Source organism: Leucoraja erinacea, chromosome 9 (genome assembly GCF_028641065.1).
Source record: "Leucoraja erinacea ecotype New England chromosome 9, Leri_hhj_1, whole genome shotgun sequence".
Taxonomy (NCBI): Eukaryota; Metazoa; Chordata; class Chondrichthyes; order Rajiformes; family Rajidae; genus Leucoraja; species Leucoraja erinaceus.
This window is the reverse complement of record NC_073385.1, coordinates 68,428,751-68,448,981: the sequence shown is the minus strand read 5'-3', so window position 1 is coordinate 68,448,981 and position 20,231 is coordinate 68,428,751.

The following is a 20,231-nucleotide window of genomic DNA, read 5'->3' as shown; positions in this document are numbered from 1 at the left end:
GGTTGGCTAGTGCTACACGGGTGGGTTTATTTATTTATTTATTTATTTTTTAAATTATTTTTATTAGAAGTAGACATATTATAAAGTATAGTTACATATTATAGTAAAAAGACTTTTCATATACATCAGTCATACATTATTAAAATTTTCAATTATCAATTACTTCTGCTTCTAGTGTTTTTATTTTTTATAGAAAGAGAGAGAAAGAGAGGGTAGAAAGTTACAAATAAAAAAAAAAAAACAGAAAAACAGAGGAGGTGGAATGGGTTACCTGTAATACGTCAATGGAGATAGGTTCGTAGATTATAAAGTATAGCTTTTCATCTGATCCTGAGTTCAAGTTTCAGTTGGGTCCTCGTGCTGTGCCAATCTATCCCTTCAGATAGTTAATGAATGGAGCCCAGATTTTATCGAAAAGATCTTGTTTGTCCATTAAGACAAGTCTAATTCTTTCTAAGTATAGGGTCTCCGACATTTCCGTAATCCACATTTTAATTGTGGGGGTTGTAGGGCCTTTCCAAAATTTTAATATTAATTTTTTCCCGATTATTATACTGTAGTCGAGGAAATTTCTTTGGTTTGTTGTGAGTGTTAAACTTTGTTCTGATATTCCAAGTATTATTAATTTTGTGTCTGGGTCCAGTTTTGTATTAATAACTTCTGAAGTTATTTCAAAAATATCAGTCCAGAAATGTTTAAGTTTTATCCAGTTTGCAAACGTATGTGTTAAATTAGCCTCTAGATGTAGACATTTATCACAAATAGGAGAGATTTGTGGGAAGATTCTATTTAGTTTTATTTTAGAGTAGTGTAGTCTATGTAAGACCTTGAATTGTATTAAAGTATGTCTGGCATTTAATGAACATTGATGTATTTGTTGTAAACTTTCGTCCCATATATCTTTCGTTATGGGTGACCTATTTCATTTTCCCATTTGTATCTATATGGTTCGGTCGGTGGTACCTCGTTGTTTAGTAGGGTGTTATAAATATAAGCTATTAGTTTTTCAGTATTAGGATGCTTGTTCAAACATTCATCAAGAATTTCTGATTCCCTACTCCTGTAGACTTGTGTATTAGATTTAACATAATCTCTAATTTGTAGATATCTGAAGAAATTATTTGAGTGCAGTCCATAATTCTGTTGTAACTCTTGAAATGAAAGAAAAGTGCCTTTCCCATAAAGATGTCCTATATTTTTGATTCCATAATTTTTCCATTGTGTGAAACCTTTGTCCATAAAGGATGATTTGAATAAAGGATTATTTACAATGGGAAGGCATAGTGGTATATTATTCAATTTTAAATCTTTTTTTATTTGTTTCCAAATTCGTATTCCACTATGTATTATGGGGTTTTCTTTATAGGTTTTTTTGTGCAGTTTTGTGGGGGCAAATATGATCGGTCCAATTTCAAAAGGTAGACAGTCTTCCTTTTCCATCATTAACCAATCTGGTTGTTGATCCATTTCTTCCAGCCAGAAATTCATGTTTTTAATATGGACTGCCCAAAAATAAAATAAGAAATTTGGCAAAGCCAAACCTCCATTTATCTTTGACTTACATAAATGTTTTTTACTTATTCTATGATTCTTATAATCCCAGACAAAACTTGTAACAATGGAGTCGACTTTTTTGAAAAAAGTTTTTGGGATATATATCGGAATTAATTGAAGTAGGTACAGCAGTTGCGGTAAAAAAATCATTTTTATAGCATTAATTCTCCCAAGCATAGAAATGGGGAGTGTTTTCCAGTATTGAATATTCTTATGTAGTTTATTCAGTAAGGGTGGGAAATTTAGTTTAAATAAAGAGGTATATGTCTTAGTTACATAGATTCCTAAGTATTTAAATTTATCTTTAACTATTTTAAAAGGGGATTGTTGTATTGTATGCAAATTGAATTTTGTTATTGGCATGATTTAACTTTTATTCCAATTAATTCTATATCCTGAAAACTGACCAAATTGAGTTATTAGATTTAATAGGTTTGGAATACTAGTTTCTAACTTTGTAATATATATTAGTACATCATCTGCATATAAGGAGATTTTATTCCTTGTGTCTCTAGTATTGTATCCATATATTCCTGGATGGTTTCTAACGCTTTCTGCTAGGGGTTCGATTGCAAGAGCAAATAATAGTGGGGATAGTGAACATCCTTGTCTACAGCCTCTAGAGAGATTAAATTTAGTTGATAACATTTTGTTTGTTAATATTCTAGCTGTTGGATTAGAATATAACAATTTAACCCATGTACAGTACTTCTCTCCTAGTTGAAATTTTTCCATCACCGAAAATAAATATGGCCATTCTACCTGGTCAAATGCTTTTTCAGCATCTAACGAAATAATTGCTAGATCTGCATTAGGAATTCTATTGGAGTATATAATATTAAATAATCTTCTCAGATTATAAAATGAATAACGTTTTGGGATAAACCCTGTTTGGTCGGGATGTATTAATTTGCTGATCACTAAGCTCAATCTATTAGATAGAATTTTAGTTAATATTTTCTGATCAGTATTTAAGAGGGCTATAGCTCTGTATGAACCTGGGTCTTCAAGATCCTTGTCCGTTTTTGGTATGAGTATGATTGTAGATTCATTTAGAGTTTCTGGGAGTTTCTGTTGAGTATAAGCGTATTTGTACATTGTCTGTAAGCGTGGGGAAAGCAAATCATAATTTTTTTAATAAAATTCAGAATTTAGACCATCGGGGCCTGCAGCCTTTCCGTTTTTTAAAGATTTGATTGACTCTTCGATGTCTTTTATCGTAATTTCAGCCCCTAGTAATTCTCTCTCTTTCTGATCTAGACCCGCAAGCTTACAATTCTGTAAAAATGTTTCCATTCCCGTTGATTGTTCTGTTATTTTAGATGAATACAATTTTTGGTAGTATTGTAGAAATCTATCATTAATATCTTTAGGCAGTGTTAATGTTTCTCCCTTGTCTGTTCTAATTTTGTATATTGTTTTTTCCCCGTCCAATTTACGAAGTTGACGCGCTAATAGTTTTTGTGGTTTATCACCAAATTCAAAATTTAATTGTTTTGTATGTTGATAAAGTTTTATAACTTGGTCTGAATATATCTTGTTTAATTTATATTTCAGTACTGCAATTTTATTGTGTTTTATTGTGGATGGTGCGGCTGCATTTTCTGTGTCTAATTGCTTTATTTCCATTTCCAGTTTCTGTTGTTTGGCCCTATTCTCTTTATTAAAAAATGATTGGGAAGAAATTAATGCTCCTCGTACAAATGCTTTAAATGTTTCCCAAAGAAGGGAAGCAGAGATTTCAGGGCTATCGTTAGCCTCAAAAAACATTTTAATCTGTTTTACTAGGTATTCATTACATAACTTATCTTTTAAGATTTGGGGATTAAATCTCCATTGTGACTGTGTCTCTACCATTCCGTTTAGTTTGATCATAAATGTTAATGTAGCGTGGTCTGAGATTATGATGTTATGATATTGCGAGTTATAGGTAAATGGGATAAGTTTTGAATCTACTAAAAAATAGTCTATCCTTGAGTAAGTTTTATGTACTGGTGAGTAAAATGAATATTCTCGGCCCGATGGATTTTCAATTCTCCAAACATCCTTAATATTGGTAATATTAATGTATGAGTTTAAAAATTCACTTGATCGAGATTTTAGTTTTCTTTGAGTTGATGATCTATCCAAGCAAGCATCCAATGTACAATTTAAATCTCCACCGATTATTAAGTTTTGTTGTCTACATTCCGGGATATTGTTAAGAATTCCCTTAAAAAACAGAGGGCTATCAAAATTTGGTCCATACACATTGAGGAGAGTCACCTTTTTTAAGTATAACTCCCCTATTATTACAATATATCTGCCTTCAATGTCTTCTATCGTTGATATATGTTTAAAGGGTATACCTTTACGAATTAATATTGCAACACCTCTAGATTTATGTGAGAATGAAGAGTGGTACGCTTTAGCAATCCATTTTGCTTTCAATCTGTGTTGTGCTTCCTTTTTAAGATGTGTCTCCTGGAGAAATATTATATCTGTTTTCAATGATTTTAAATGAGCTAACACTTTGCCTCTCTTGATAGGTTCATTAATTCCCTTAACATTCCAACTACAGAATTTAATTCCCTCACCCCCAATTTTTATATTCATGTCTTGCATCTTGTGATTAAGTGGTAGAGCAGATGATTCAGCACACTCAACCCTACCTTATACTCGAACGTCAGGTAGATGAATTTTAGGTCACGTCTGTTTTCCATCCGAACATATCTCCTTAACTAAAATATGCAATTCCATTCCAAATACAAAATATAATATGATATAAGATTTTAAAAAGTGATAGCAAATTGGATTAGTAAAGTGTGGAAAGTAAAAAAAAAAGCAACTACAACTACAATGAGTGATAGCCACCCTAATGTGGCTAAGCATCTTCATACTTTCCTTGAAAGGAAAGTTTCCAATTCGATGCAAACAATTTGTGGGGGGGAAAGAAATAATGATTATATTCCATTAATGATTATAATTAGTAGTCTCAAATTGAAATGTTAGTTTTGTATAATATAAACATTTATCAAAGAATAATCAAAAACAAAATCATCAGAGAGAGAGCCACCATACATTTTTCATTATAAAATACCTGAATCACACTTTACTTATATTTCATACTTTTAATTAATTCTTAAATAATCTAAATAATCTAATTATCAATAGTTAGTGTTAGTTAGTATTCATGATTATTAATAGTTGTTAGAAGTTAGTACTAAAATGTAAGTATTATATATCCGTTGCAGGATATTTACCCAATTCTTATTGCGAATTTTAGGCAACTCTTAAATATAATAGTTTAAAGTTTACAGTTGCGTGTTGAATATTTTTCAATCTTCGATCTTGTCCTCGATGTTCTTGGCAAATTCAAATGCTTCTGTGTGCTTGATGAAGAAGTGTTCCTTCTTCTCGTAAGTAGCTCTTAGTGTTGCGGGGTATAACAGTCCATATCTCAAATTCTTTATGTTCTTCAGTATTCTTCTTGTTTCTGTGACCAATGCTCTTTTCTTAGCAACTTCCACAGGATAATCTCTGAATACGCTAATCTTGTCTCCTTCATATACAAGATTTCTGCTTTTGACAATTTTCCTCATCATGTCATCCAATACATGGTCATATTGGACCTTTACTATCATTATTCTTGGAGGGTCGCACACCTTTGGGGGACGTCCCGGCACTCTGTGCGCTCGGGCAAGTAATGGCGCCTGGTCCAGGTTCAAAATTGTTTTCAGTACATCTGCAGCAAATTCACGGGGGTCACGAGTCCCCTCTCTGCCTTCCTGGATGCCCATAGTATGAAGACAGAGGACGAAGATAATTGTAGCGGTCACTGCCATAAATCATGTTTTAAAGACCTGGATATACCATTGTAAAACATTCAATATTCTCTCATATTGAATAACTCATAGGTTTAAACTAAGCAGTGGCGAGGGGGGGTGGAGTCAACAACGTGGAAGTGTATGCGTGCAGTTAACGGGAAAGAGAGTGTAGGAAAGGTCACATTTAAATTAACAGGGCGGGGGAATTATGGAGACAAGGATATTCGATATTCAGGAAGTATAGACAGAAAGAAAGAGGAGGAGAAACATAGAAACATAGAAATTAGGTGCAGGAGTAGGCCATTCGGCCCTTCGAGCCTGCACCGCCATTCAATATGATCATGGCTGATCATCCAACTCAGTATCCCGTACCTGCCTTCTCTCCATACCCCCTGATCCCCTTAGCCACAAGGGCCACATCTAACTCCCTCTTAAATATAGCCAATGAACTGGAAATTGGTATTGCTGGTTAAAGAGGAGATGAATGTAATAGCAAGGAGAGACATTAGCTTGGATGTTGTAGAATCGGTCTGGGTAGAACTTCGAAATGGCCAAGGGCAGAAAACGCCTGTTGGAGTTGTGTACAGACCACCAAACAGTAGGGAGGTTGGGGACAGCATCAAGCAGGAAATTAGGGATGTGTGTAGCAAAGGTACAGCAGTTATCATGGGTGACCCTAATCTATATATAGATTGGGCCAACCAAATTGGTAGCAGCGCTGAGGAGGAGGATTTCCTGGAATGTATACGGAATGGGTTTTTAAACCAATATGCAGTGGAACCGAATTGAGGGCAGGCCATCCTATACTGGGAATTGTGTAATGAGGATTAGTTAGCGATCTTGTTGTGCAAAGCCCCTTGGGCAACAGTGACCATAATATGGTGGAATTCTGCATTAGGATGGAAAGTGACACGGTTAATTCAGAGACTAGAGTCCTGAACTTAAAGAAGGGAGACTTTGAAGGTATGAGACGGGAATTGGATAGGACAGATGGGCAAATTATTCTTAAAGGGTTGACAGTGGAGATGCAATGGCAAAGTTTTAAAGACCGCATGGATGAACTCCAAAAATTCTTCATCCCTGTCTGGCAAAAAAATAAAACGGGGTAGCCAATGTGACTCCATTTTTTAAGAAAGGAGGGAGAGAGAAAACAGAATTATAGGCCATTTAGCCTTACATCGGTAGTGGGGAAGATGCTTAAGTCAATTATTTGTTATAGCAGCGCATTTGGAATGCAAATTTGGACAGGATCGGTCAAAATCAGCATGGATTTATGAAGGAGAAATCATGCTTTTGAGGAAGGACATTATTGTTATTGAAGGAGTGCAGAGTAGGTTCACCAGGTTAATCCCCGGGATGGCAGCACTGATATATGATGAAACAATAATAATAATAATAATAATAAATTTTATTTATGGGCGCCTTTCAAGAGTCTCAAGGACACCTGGGTCGATGGGTCGACTAGGCTTGTATTCACAGGAGTCATAGAGTTATAGAGTGATACAATGTGGAAACAGGCCCTTTGGCTCAACTCTCCCACACCAATCGACAATGTCCCAGCTACCCTAGTACCACCTGCCTGCCAACGTTCCCTCTAAGTGTGTGTGTGTGTGTGTGTGTGTGTGTGTGTGTGTGTGTGTGTGTGTGTGTGTGTGTGTGTGTGTGTGTGTGTGTGTGTGTGTGTGTGTGTGTGTGTGTGTGTGTGTGTGTGTGTGCGAACACACGTTTTTCAACCAGCGCATCAAGAAAATTTATGTGTGCACAAAAGGATTTCCGCAGATTTTGAAATTCGGGGAAAAAAACCTCCGCAATAAAATTTCTCCTCTATAAATGGTACCGGAGAAATTTTAGAGCGGAGATTTTTTTTTCCAAATTTCAAACTCCGTGGCCCAATCTGGCACCAGGGAGAGCTGCAGCCCGCCCTGGCATCGGGGAAATCATCAATTGCACCCTTTCACGGGCTGCATCCAGTCCGTGGGCCGCATCCAGTCAATGGACGGGACTGGACCTTGGAGAGGAGGGAGAGAGGGGTGGAGGGGGAATGTGGAAAGGGAAGGAGAGAGGGGGAGGGGAGAGGGGGGAGGAGAGAGGGCTTGTTACAGTGTTAAAATAAAGAACTGTTTCATTTGTAAAATGGAAGCATTCAGGTGTGAATGTCACAGACACTACAATGTTACCTAAAATGTAGTAGAAACATAGAAATTAGATGCAGGAGTAGGCCATTCGGCCCTTCGAGCCTGCACCACCATTCAATGTGATCATGGCTGATCATCCAGCTCAGTATCCCGTACCTGCCTTCTCTCCATACCCTCTGATCCCCTTAGCCACAAGGGCCACATCTAACTCCCTCTTAAATATAGCCAATGAACTGGCCTCGACTACCCTCTGTGGCAGAGAGTTCCAGAGATTCACCACTCTCTGTGTGGAAAAAAGTTCTTCTCATCTCGGTTTTAAAGGATTTCCCCCTTATCCTTAAGCTGTGACCCCTTTTCCTGGACTTCCCCAACATCGGGAACAATCTTCCTGCATCTAGCCTGTCCAACCCCTTAAGAATTTTGTAAGTTTCTATAAGATCCCCTCTCAATCTCCTAAATTCTAGAGTGTATAAACCAAGTCTATCCAGTCTTTCTTCATACGACAGTCCTGACATCCCAGGAATCAGTCTGGTGAACCTTCTCTGCACTCCCTCTATGGCAATAATGTCCTTCCTCAGATTTAGAGACCAAAACTGTACGCAATAATCCAGGTGTGGTCTCACCAAGACCCTGTAATCAATTATTATACAGTATTATGCATTATTTAACATACTTATTCGTAAAAATCTCATAATCATATTGACTTTATTGCAGTTTACAAAGATCCATTTCAAATTCTGTAGCTGGCTAATTGAGTTTTTTATTGAAAGAAATTTTGGTTCACCATGTCAAATTCAAAGGATGCAAAGGGTGTGAAGCGTAAAAAAACTGCAAGCTGGTTTAAAGTTGAATGGCTAAACGAAATAGTAAAAACTGCTACACCTGAGGTCATGAACGTTGAGCTGCGAGACATATTGATGTATGATTCTGAAACTGGAGTTATTTCAGCACTGTATCACATTAAAATAACAAATACTCATTGATACAAAGTAGTTCAAGCTTCAAAGCATAGGTTAAAACAAAGGATTTGAGTATAGGAGCAGGGAGGTTCTACTGCAGTTGTACAGGGTCTTGGTGAGACCACACCTGGAGTATTGCGTACAGTTTTGGTCTCCAAATCTGAGGAAGGACATTAGTGCCATAGAGGGAGTGCAGAGAAGGTTCACCAGACTGATTCCTGGGATGTCAGGACTGTCTTATGAAGAAAGACTGGATAGACTTGATTTATACTCTCTAGAATTTAGGAGATTGAGGGGGGATCTTGTAGAAACTTACAAAATTCTTAAGGGGTTGGACATGCTAGATGCAGGAAGATTGTTCCCGATGATGGGGAAGTCCAGGACAAGGGGTCACAGCTCAAGGATAAGGGGGAAATCCTTTAAAACCGAGATGAGGAGAACTTTTTTCAGAGAGTGGTGAATCTCTGGAACTCTCTGCCACAGAGGGTAGTTGAGGCCAGTTCATTGGCTATATTTAAGAGGGAGTTAGATGTGGCCCTTGTGGCCAAGGGGATCAGAGGGTATGGAGAGAAGGCAGGTACAGGATACTGAGTTGGATGATCAGCCATGATCATATTGAATGGCGGTGCAGGCTTGAAGGGCCGAATGGCCTACTCCTGCACCTAATTTCTATGTTTCCATGTTAAAATCATAACTGAATATATAACTTCATAAATTGCATTCATAATTCTACAAATTTGATATTTGTATTATATTAAAACATGGCAATACAGTTTTATTAGCCATGAGACAGAGGCTATGGCAAAAATATCGTGAAACAATTTCAGGTTTATATTTGCACAATAATTCAGTGTGTATACACATTTGTAACAGCATAAAAAAATGCACTATACAAGATTTCTGCGCATGCGAACTACTAAATATTAGAGGGAACATTGGTGCCTGCGCTTGGTCCATAACCCTCCAAACCTGTCCTATCCGTGTACCTGTCTAACTGTTTCTTAATTGATGGGATAGTCCCCGCCTCAACTACCTCCCCTGGCAGCTTGTTCCATACACCCACCACCCTCTGTGGGAAAAAGTTACCACTCGGATTTGTAGTAAATCTTTTCCCCATCACCTTGAACCCCTACTCTGGGCAAAATACACTGTGTATTTACCAGATCTATTTCTCTCATGATTTTATACACTTCTAAAATAACTCCCCTCATCCTCCTGCGCTCCATGGAGTAGAGACCCAGCCTACTCAACCTCTCCCTATAGCTCACACCCTCTAGTCCTGGCAATATCCTCGTAAATCTTTTCTGAACCGGTTCAAGCTTGACAATATCTTTCCTATAACATGGTGCCCAGAACTGAACACAATATTCTAAATGCGGTCTTACCAACGTCTTATACAACTGCAACATGACCTCCCAACTTCTATACTCAATACTGATGAAGGCCAAAGTGCCAAAAGCCTTTTTGACCACCTTATCTACCTGCGCCTCGACCTTCAAGGAACCATGCACTTGCACACCCACATGGTATTATTTTATTGGAATGGCCATAATGACTAATGAAAGATCTTGATAGAGTGGATGTGGAGAGGATATTTTCACTTGTGAGAGAGTTTAGGACCAGAGGGCACAGTCTCAGAATAAAAGGATGTATCTTTGGACGGGATGAGGAGGAGTTTTTTTAGTCAGAGGGTGGTGAATTTGTGAAATTCATTGCCACAGAAGGCTGTGGAGGCTATCAATGGATATTTTTAAAGCAGAGATCGATAGGTTCTTGATTTGTACCGGTGTCAGTGTTTATGGGGAGAAGGCAGGAGAATGGGGTTGAGGAGATAAACTAGATGTCATGATTGAACTCGATCGGCTGAATGGCCTAATTCTGCTCCTATGTCTATGGTTTTATGATCTTATAGCTGAGACTATTGCCAGCAAGGGACCGGAAGGACACAACAGCACTCCCGTCTCCAATATGCTTTTTCTTATCCCACCTCCCCATATCCCAGCATCATGTTTCTGATTTACAACTCCATAAATTCCCAGGAGATGGAGGATTGGGATCTTGGGCAGAATTTAACATTTTTATTAAATGTTCTGTTTTTGACAGCCCACAACCTTTGCACTACCCAGATTGCCTAAATGCAGGGGTAGACAGCAGGACCATGCTTTATCCGTCTGTACCATTTATGATTATTTTTCCATGGTGCTAACAAATCTATTGAGCTAAATCATACTGAGATGCTATTCTGGACCCATAACCTTTGTACTTCTACGTAACATTACATAATTAAACATGCATTACAGGAGACTATCAAGGGACAGTCATATGAGGAAAGATTGAAAAGACTAGGCTTGTATTCACGGGAAGGTACACACAAATGCTGGAGAAACTCAGCGGGTGCAGCAGCATCTATGGAGCTAGATGCTGTATTCACTGGAGTTTAGAAGGATGAGGGGAAATCTTATGGAAACATAAAATTATAAAAGGACTGGACAACCTAGATGCAGGAACATTTTTCCCAATGTGGGGCGAGTCCAGAACCAGGGGTCACAGACTTAGAATAAAGGGGAGGTCATTTAAGACTGAGGTGAGAAAAAAAAAATTTTCACCCAGAGAGTTGTGAATTTATGGAATTCCCTGCCACAAAAGGCATTCGCTGGATGGATTTAAGAGAGAGTTAGATAGATCTCTAGGGGCTAGTGGAGCAAGGGATATGGGGAGAAGGCAGACATGGGTTATTGATAGGGGACGATCAGCCATGATCCCAATGAATGGCGATGCTGGCTCGCAGGGCCAAATGGCCTCCTCCTGCATCTATTTTTATTTTCTATGTTACTACAGATGACTGGTAAAATGCATTATGAAAATCCTGAAGCATTTCCACGTGTTAAAGGCTGAGGTATTCATTAATGTGTTTCTGAGATGATTTTGAGTGGTATGAGATGAAGCTTAATAATGGAAAGTGGAAACTATGAATCAGGTATCATTATTTTGCGGAGGACTGTGAATGTTTTAAAATGGATGCTCTAGGAGACAGGGTTTAATTGTGAGAGTATGATAGGGATGCATAATGAGACGGAGACTGTAGGGAGAAAGAAGACAGAGGTTTTTGAGCGTTGAAGTGTGGCCAACGTAAATGATCTTTTCAATCCTGTGCTTTTAACTCCAAAGGGCCTGTCCCACTTTCCCGAGTTATTCACGAATTCTCCTGAGTTTTCAAACTTGCAGAATGTTCGTAACGAGTCGTAGGAGTCTGTGGATATATCGTAGTGCCTCGTTATTGCAGCCACAGGTACTCGGGGCTAGTTTTTTTACTCGTGGACATTTTTCATCAGGCTGAAAAAACGTCCCGACTTACCTGATGCTACGATATATCCATGGACTCCTACGGCCTCCTACGGACTCATTACGAACATTCTGCAAGTTTGAAAACTCAGGAGAATTCGTGAATAACTCGGGAAAGTGGGACAGGCCCTTTAGTAAGACCAGCTGAAGGCTTCACAATCACGAGTTAGCTACTTTGATGTGAACATTTGGTATGTAATATTTTCATTAAAGTCAACGAAAAACCAGTTCACAACGTCAAGAAATCGGTAGCAGATATCAAGATTGAGAATGTGGCGCCACCTGGTGGTTGGGCCACTTATTGGACGAACCCTCGGCCCTAGGACTGATAGGGTCACGTGACCAGGTTTGGTGGGAAGAAGTCGTCACATGGCTTAGGGGTGTGCCCTGTGATATATATAGAACTTTGGGAGAACCCTCCCCAGTCGCGTGTGAGTTGATCTTTGTTCAACTTAATAAAGATCACTTTGTTTAACAACATGTGCCTGGCTATATTGGTGACCCCGACAATCCAAAGCGGATATTTTGGATTTGAAAAATGAAAGCAGACAACGCTCAACCCGAAGTTGCCGCCGTCGCTGTCGCTCTTAAGCTGCCCGTGTCCTGGACATCACAGCCCCTAGTGGCCGAGGCCCAGTTCCACATTTGCCGTCATCACGACCGATGACACCCTGTCCTATTTTGCGGTCGGAGCGCTGGATCATGAGATGGCCAGTCGCCCGGTCCCTTACCTACATGCGCCGCTGGCTGAGGACAAGTACGGGGGCCTTAAAGCGCTTCTCCTGCGTACATTCGGGATCAGCCGCCGGGATCGAGCAGCACGGCTCATGCACATGGGCAGGCTCGGCGAGCTCAAGCCGTCGACGCTCATGAGCGAAATGCTTACTCTGATGGACCGTCAACAGCCCTGCCTCCTGTTTGAACATGCCTTTCTGGAGCAGATACCGGACGACATCCGCCTGCTCCTCGCGGGTGAGAGTTTTCAAGACCCCCTGCAGCTAGCGGAGCATGCGGACGAGCTGTGGCAGTCCAAGCAGCAGGGTGGTGGTTCACTCGATCGGGTGTCGGCAGTGCCTTGGAAAACCCAGCGACCAGGCCCTGTATCCACCGGGCGTTCGGCTGCGCGGCTGGTCCCGGGAGAAGCCGGTATTGGGAAGTAGTGTTACTACCATCAACGCTGGGGTTCCGTGGCCCGTTAATGCCGCCCACCCTGCTCGTATCCGGGAAATGCTGGTGCCGGCCGCCAGTAATCGCTGCAGTGGTCAGCCAGATACACCGCTTCTATGCTAAGGACCGAAATTTGGGATGACGGTTCCTCATTGATACGGGGGCGGAGGTTAGTGTTTTGCCCCCATCAGCGGTCGACACTCGTTCCGGGAAGCGGGGGCCCTCGTTAATTGCAGCAAATGGCAGCTCCATACGGATGTATGGTGTTCGCACCATCCTGCCATTTTACTTGGCCGTTCATGGTTGCCGACGTCTCCCAGCCGTTGCTTGGCACTGATTTCCTCCGAGCTCAATCCCTGTTGGTGGATGTGAGGGGGTAGTGCCTCGTTCGTCTGCCGTTTTCATACCTCCGGTTCTGGGGGGGGGGGGGGGGGGGGGTCATGTGGCACCACTTATTGGGCGAACCCTGGGCCCTAGGACTGGCAGGGTCACGTGACTAGTTTTGGCAGGAAGAAGTCGTCACGTGGCTTAGGGGTGTGCCCTGTGATATATATAGAACTTTGGGAGAACTTTGTGAGCTGTTCATTGTTGAACTTAATAAAGATCACTTTGTTTAACAACACTTGTCTCGCTATAAGATTGTCATTACATTGATGCTTGTCATTAAATTGAAAGGGGACATTAGTGAAGGAAGTTATTGTTCAGCAATAATTCATCTAATGCATTTTATTGCAAACAGATTATTTCAAATTTATAGAGAAGAGTAAATAAAGCAGTACAATTCAATTTATTTTTAAGACTTACAACGTAATGAAATGAACTGATGGATTCCATTACTGCGTTTGTGTAATGTGGATACTGAGGCATGTACTCACTCCTGTGTCTGTGCTGATGTCAATTGCTTTACTGATTTACATAAACAAATGAATTGTGGCATGCAATGTTCTGCGTCATTTATTTTAAATGTAAGGTGCATGTGGGTCTCATTCAGTTATCCAACTCTGTCATTCAATCAAATTAATTTCTGGACAAGATTTCTATACAATTTGTGTTTTGTTTTAACTGCATAATATCAAATTGAAGAAGAAGTGGGTAGGATGTTCCTGGTATTGCAGAGATAGTTGCAGAATGAAATTTACATTTTGACATCAATTTACATTCACAGGATTAAATCTGGATCCACCGTATGTGCACGAAGAATATAAATCTGAAGAAGGGTCTCAATCCGAAACATCACCCATTGCTTCTCTCCAGAGATGCTGCCAGTCCCGCAGAGTTACTCCAGTGTCTAAAATCTTATTTATCTCACTAAACAAAATAACTAAACAAAATAACCGCTTTTGTGATGTGGAGCCAAATGGAAACATGAGATTTATGATGAGATCATTTCATGCATTTCATAATAATGCCGACTCTACCTGGTTAGAGGGAGGGGAAAGAAAAGTATAATTTAAAATAGACAGGAGACGTGAGAATGCATAGATTTTCATTGATCATGTCCACAAAGCTAACTTTATTGAATAAAATAATGGGAACCCACTATTTTAGATGTGGTCATGTGTAATGTTTAAATGTTTTTTACCTGGTTGAAGCTAAAGTGAGATGCATCGCTAGGAACAGTAGGAGTTCAGCCTGACCAGCTGGGCAGGTCCTCTTGGCCAGCATTCACAGTGCTCACGTTCTTTAGTCTTTGTTCTCACGTTCTCACCATAACTGTGCTTACAGCTTACACCCATGGTCACCCGTATCAGAAGCATCTTTGCCCCCGCCCTTCCGACAGCTTCACCGCCTTCATTTGCCTCCTTTTCAATTCTGGCAAAGGCTCTCTGAGCTGAAACATTGAGTCTGTCTCTCTCCCCCCAGATGCGGCCTGGCCTACTGAGCATTTACGATACGATAAACTTTATTCATCCCCGGAGCGACATTGGTCTTCCAACAGGCACGACACACAACAAGGTCCACAAAAACCTGAAATGAAAAGTGAAAACAAGATAAGTGACTGCTGGCTGGCTGCCGTGTGCACAGCACCTAAACCCGAACGAACAAACAAACGCAGACATCATTTTTTAATCCTACTAAACCAATGCTCTCTGTAAATCTCTCCTTTCTATTTTTAGAATGCCAATTTGACTGCTGGAATGAAAGTCGCTGTAGAGCTGTAAGATATATTAGTTTTAAAAATGGTTTTGCTCATGAGCAGAAGATTCCCAAATTAAAATTTGAAATTAGAGATACGAGTGGTTGTATTGGTAATGCAGGGCGAGAGGCAGGGGTTCTAATCCCACAACAAAGCAATCGTAGCCATGAAGCCAGCAATTGTCATTAAAATATTTAAGAAGGAACTGCAGATGCTGGAAAATCAAAGGTACACATAAAAGCTGGGTCTAAAGAAGGGTTTTGGCCCGAAACGTTGCCTATTTCCTTCGCTGCATAGATGCGGCTGCACCCGCTGAGTTTCTCCAGCTTTTTTTGTGTACCCGTCATTAAAATATGTCTGTTTCACTGATGATGTTTAAGGAAGGTATCTTTGTTATCTTTACTTGATTCAATTGATTCAATCAGGGTGGGGATAATTTGAGAGGAGAACATAATTAAAAAAAAACTCAATGTCAGAACAACTCTTAAAAGTTTGTGCATAGCAATCTGTGGTGTGAATTTGTGGAATGGTCTGGTACAGGAGATAAAACTTAGCACAAGCATAATTCAGTTTAAAAAGATGTACAGAAACATTTGTTTAAAAGGATATTGTGATGAGGATAGGTGATTGTGATATTTGTTATACTGATTGTATTTGGAAGGGTGATTATAGAGTGATGGGTTGTAAAAATGACTAAGATACTGTATAGTATTTGCGGGTTTTTTCTTTTCTTTTTCTTTTTTTCTTTTTTGTATGGCTTTGTAAATATTTGATTAGTGTTCAAATGTAAATAATTAGGTGTACATATAGTGGCTGGTGTACATATGGTGTACATATAGCTGCTAAATTTGTATGAGATAATTACAAGCAGTTGAATAAGGGGTGGGAATTAATAAGCTTTGGCTGCTTCCTGCTCCTTTTCGGACACATACGACTTCATTTATTTATAGATATTGTTTATGACACTTTATAAATATTCGTGTTTTGTTTTTTTGTGTGCTGTTTCACACTTGCTTTTTATTCTTTTATTCTGTCCGAAATAACGAACTAATAAATAAATAAATAAATAAATACATTTGCATTGAACTCCACACCACTCTGAAGCAGTCCAGCAGACCACTCGGTTGTGTAAAAACCCTGCGCAATGTGGAAAGACAATTGCCGCACCTGCGCAGTTGGGGCCTTTGTCGATTTTCAGATTGCATTTTTTTTTTCTTTTCGCCTGTACTTGCCTGGTCTCACAACGGGGCCACAACAGTTCCACAGGTAAGTTTTGTTCCATTTTACAAAGGCCTTCACTTTATTAACTTTAACTTAATTTCTGCCGTCAACGGCACAACCTTGAACGGGTCAGTCACGCCAGCGTAATGCGGGCCCCTCAGCCGCACATGTGCAGTTTGGCGAAATATTGCGCTGGGGGAATGGGACTTCCGTGTGACAGGGACCCAACGGGTCCACAGGCCGTCTAGTATGACTTAAAAAGCACAAAATCTTTATCATTTCCAATTCGGCAGCAGTGTATTTCAGGTATGTCAAGGTATATTTTAATTGTAGATTTCCCCTTCCCTTTGGGTCTTACAGTAATGTCTTACAAATGACACAACTCCGATCTAATAGTAATTTTCAAGTTCATTCATTATTTTCTCCCACTTCACAAATCACAACTTTTCTATCCTCGAGCTTCATAATCAGCAACTCTTTATCCTTCATATTTGTTCCTTTTTCTCGGACCTATCCCCAACCAATCTACTATCGTAAACCCTCCTCACCTTTGTTCACCTGCTACCAGCCATGCTGTGTCCTGCCCCCCCCCCCCCTCTCTTCCAGAATTCTTTCCTGCCCCCCCCCCCCCCCCCCCCCTCCTGCATGCAACCAGCCCAAAACATCATCTATCCATGTCCTCCAGAGATGCTGCCTGGCCTGCTGAGTTACTCCAGCACTTTGTGTCTTTCTTTGGATAACCACATCTGCAGTTCCTTGCTATTACATTACTATTTTGTTTACTCCTGCCTTGTCAAGTCAAGAGAGTTTATTGTCATGTGTCCCAGATAGGACAATGAAATTCTTGCTTGCTGCAGCACAGCAGAATATTTTAGGCATAAATACAGACCAGATCGGATCAGTGTGACCATATACGATATCATTTGCCTTATCTTTATTTGATTTTTAAAAGTCGTGTCTTACTGTCATGTCCCGAAATGGAACAATGATATTCTTACTTGCATAACATTAAGTTATATAATGTAGCAATGTTACAAAATTTTGCGATTTTAAAAATCAAGTCTGTAATTTATCCCATCAGATAAAGCATAAAAATAAGTTTAATTTGACACCTAATTCACTTTCATATCTTCAGTATTAAAAAAGTTATGGCCATTTTCATACTCGGAAATTAGCATCTTGTTCCCTAATGCTTTTCCATTGACTTAACTCAAAAGCTGTGATCGAGGACAGTCAAAAGCCCACAACTTTCTTAAAAATTAAGAGAACTGAATGAAAATTTCAGTTATTATAGATTGAAGCATTCTGAAACAAATATGAAACAATCTTACTTGGATGACTTGAAATTAAAGCATATAATTAGTTAGTTACCTAATTGTAGCTAATTACAAAATTCATTTACGAGATCGAAACATCTATCCATTTATTAAGAAAAGGTTAACATTTTTAAATAGCCTAAATGTCCAAATAACATTCACACAAGAATTCACAATATAACATGATTTTTAAATCTCATTGTCATGAATTTATAGGCCAAATGGAAGGAATTCAATGTTTAATTCCCGTAAATTAATGGGCATTTAAATCATCTTGCGAGTGGGTTTTAGTTTGTGGAACGCGATTGATTGGAACGTTGCGGTTGCAGTGAATTTAAACCCCGTATCGGCAGGAAAAACACTGACGGTGCGTATGGAGCCAAAATCACATTTTCGCCAATTACATTTGGATTAAAGTCATCCTAAGAAGCAAGTTTATATGTAAAATATACGACTTACATTATGTTTTGTCCCCTACTTGAGATCCATCCCGTTGTAAGCATTGAGGGCGTTAGAAGTATCTTTTTATTTTACTTCAGCGATTAAATTGTCCCGCAATTATTTTCTAAACTTCCGAGAATGGAAGTCCAGTTGATTGTTCTGCAGCAGCTGGCAGCCTGGGGAAGTTCGCCTCCGACAGGCAGGGAGAAAACGGCATTTTAATCCCCCCCCCCCCCCCTATATAATGGCCATCTGTCACCTTAGGATATGGAACCAATATCTTAATAAAGAACAGGAAGTAATTGAAAAGCGAAGCTAGTGGCATCCATGTGAAGACGGGCTCCCCAGGCACAGATTAAACACAAGAAATAGTACAAAACTACAAGGGCATATTCTACTATCTTCGGCCAGATAGCACAAATTTCCAAGGGTTTTTAAAACAAACTGCTCATAATTATTGATTTTGTTTTCTTTTTATCTGTTATCAGGAGTGAGCATGCTGCAACGAGTCATCCTTGTAACTTTGTTGTTTCACTGGTATCAGATAAAAACAGAATCATAACATTTCCAGTGCTACAGAATAATAAAATTAGAGCACATGGTATTGGGGGTAGGGCAGGGGTGGATTAAGGCTCACTGGTGCCCTAAGCACTGACCAATCTTGGTGCCCCCCTCCTTTCCACACTGACCCAGTCCATTTTAGTTGTTGACCTGTCTGACCAGATATACAATGCAGGTTGCAGCAGTACAAAAATGTATTCATATGATAACACAATATACTGTACAAACTATGCCAAGCTTGGGCTACATAAAGTTCTACAAAAATGCAATACAACATCTATTTTAATATTTCACGTTAAATGTATCAAAGTTCCAATATTCATGACCTGAAAGGCAATTTCTACATTTCATTTTCGCAAAATTACTGATAACATCCTCGAAATTAATACTTCTCAGAATGTCTGCTTGAATTGTTAATATACACAGTGAGTCGAGTCTTTCTTGAAGCATAACTGATCTATTTGTTTTTTTTTACACTTTTCAGTTGTGAGAAAGACCTCTCTGTTGTGCAGTTGGTGACCATTAATGTTAAAAATATTTTTGGCAATTTCAACATTTGGAAAGGCACTATCTAGTTTGTCTTCTGTAATTGTGTTGTAAAGTTCCAGGTGAGTGAAAGATGTTTTCTTGGTTGTTTTAAACTTATGAAGAACATATGAATGGAACTGCTGAAGCTCTGTAGACTAAGTGTTGTTCATGTCATCTGGATAAACATCAATGAGTGTCTGACAGGTCTTTGAGTACCTTTCACTTTCTGATAATTGGGAATTAGCACCTTGTTGGGTGGCATTAGGAACGTCTGTCAGACAAGAGAATCTGTCTGCTATTTCAGTGACACCTTTCGTCTCCTCCTCATTTCCGTTTCTAACTTTTCAACAATTATATAAAAAGTGGAGATACGGAATTTGTCCCTGGCACTGAGAATGACCTCTGGTGCATTTCCATCGTTGGGCATTCTCTTTCTTATACGCTTACACGTTTGAGTTGCTTTGTATTCTACATCAGGGAACATGTCCTTTGCAAGTGATTCAAATCTCTCAAACTCATCTCTTGATGTGTGCAACTGGTCTGCCAATGATGAATACAAATCTGCACATGTTTGCAAGATCACATTTTCATTTTGAAGAAGTTGACTTGTTCTATGAAACTTTTCTAAAGTTTAATTCCAAGAAATTCAGCATGAACACAAATTCCAGTTCTTGCATCTTGTTTGCAATATTCTTTGCCTCCCTTCTAGTGTCATCTTTTTGCAACTGGTCATCTGATAAATCTTCCAAAGCTTCCAGAATCTTGAAGAAAGAGTTGATAATTGCTGCAGTTGCCACAGCATGTGCTTCCCATCTGGTGTCTGAAAGTGATTTCAACACTTTTTCATTTCCAATGCAATCTTTGAGAATTCTCCACCGAGCAGTTGAGGCTGAAAAGAATGTGCAGAGCAGTTGTACAGTGGAAAAGAAATCTACTGCAACTTGACAGCAATCCACAGCACCTTGTCCAACTAAATTTAGTGAATGAGCTGCACAGGGTACATAAATGGCAAACTGATTTGCATCCAAAAGTTTTTGCTGCATGCCATTGTAATGTCCAGACAT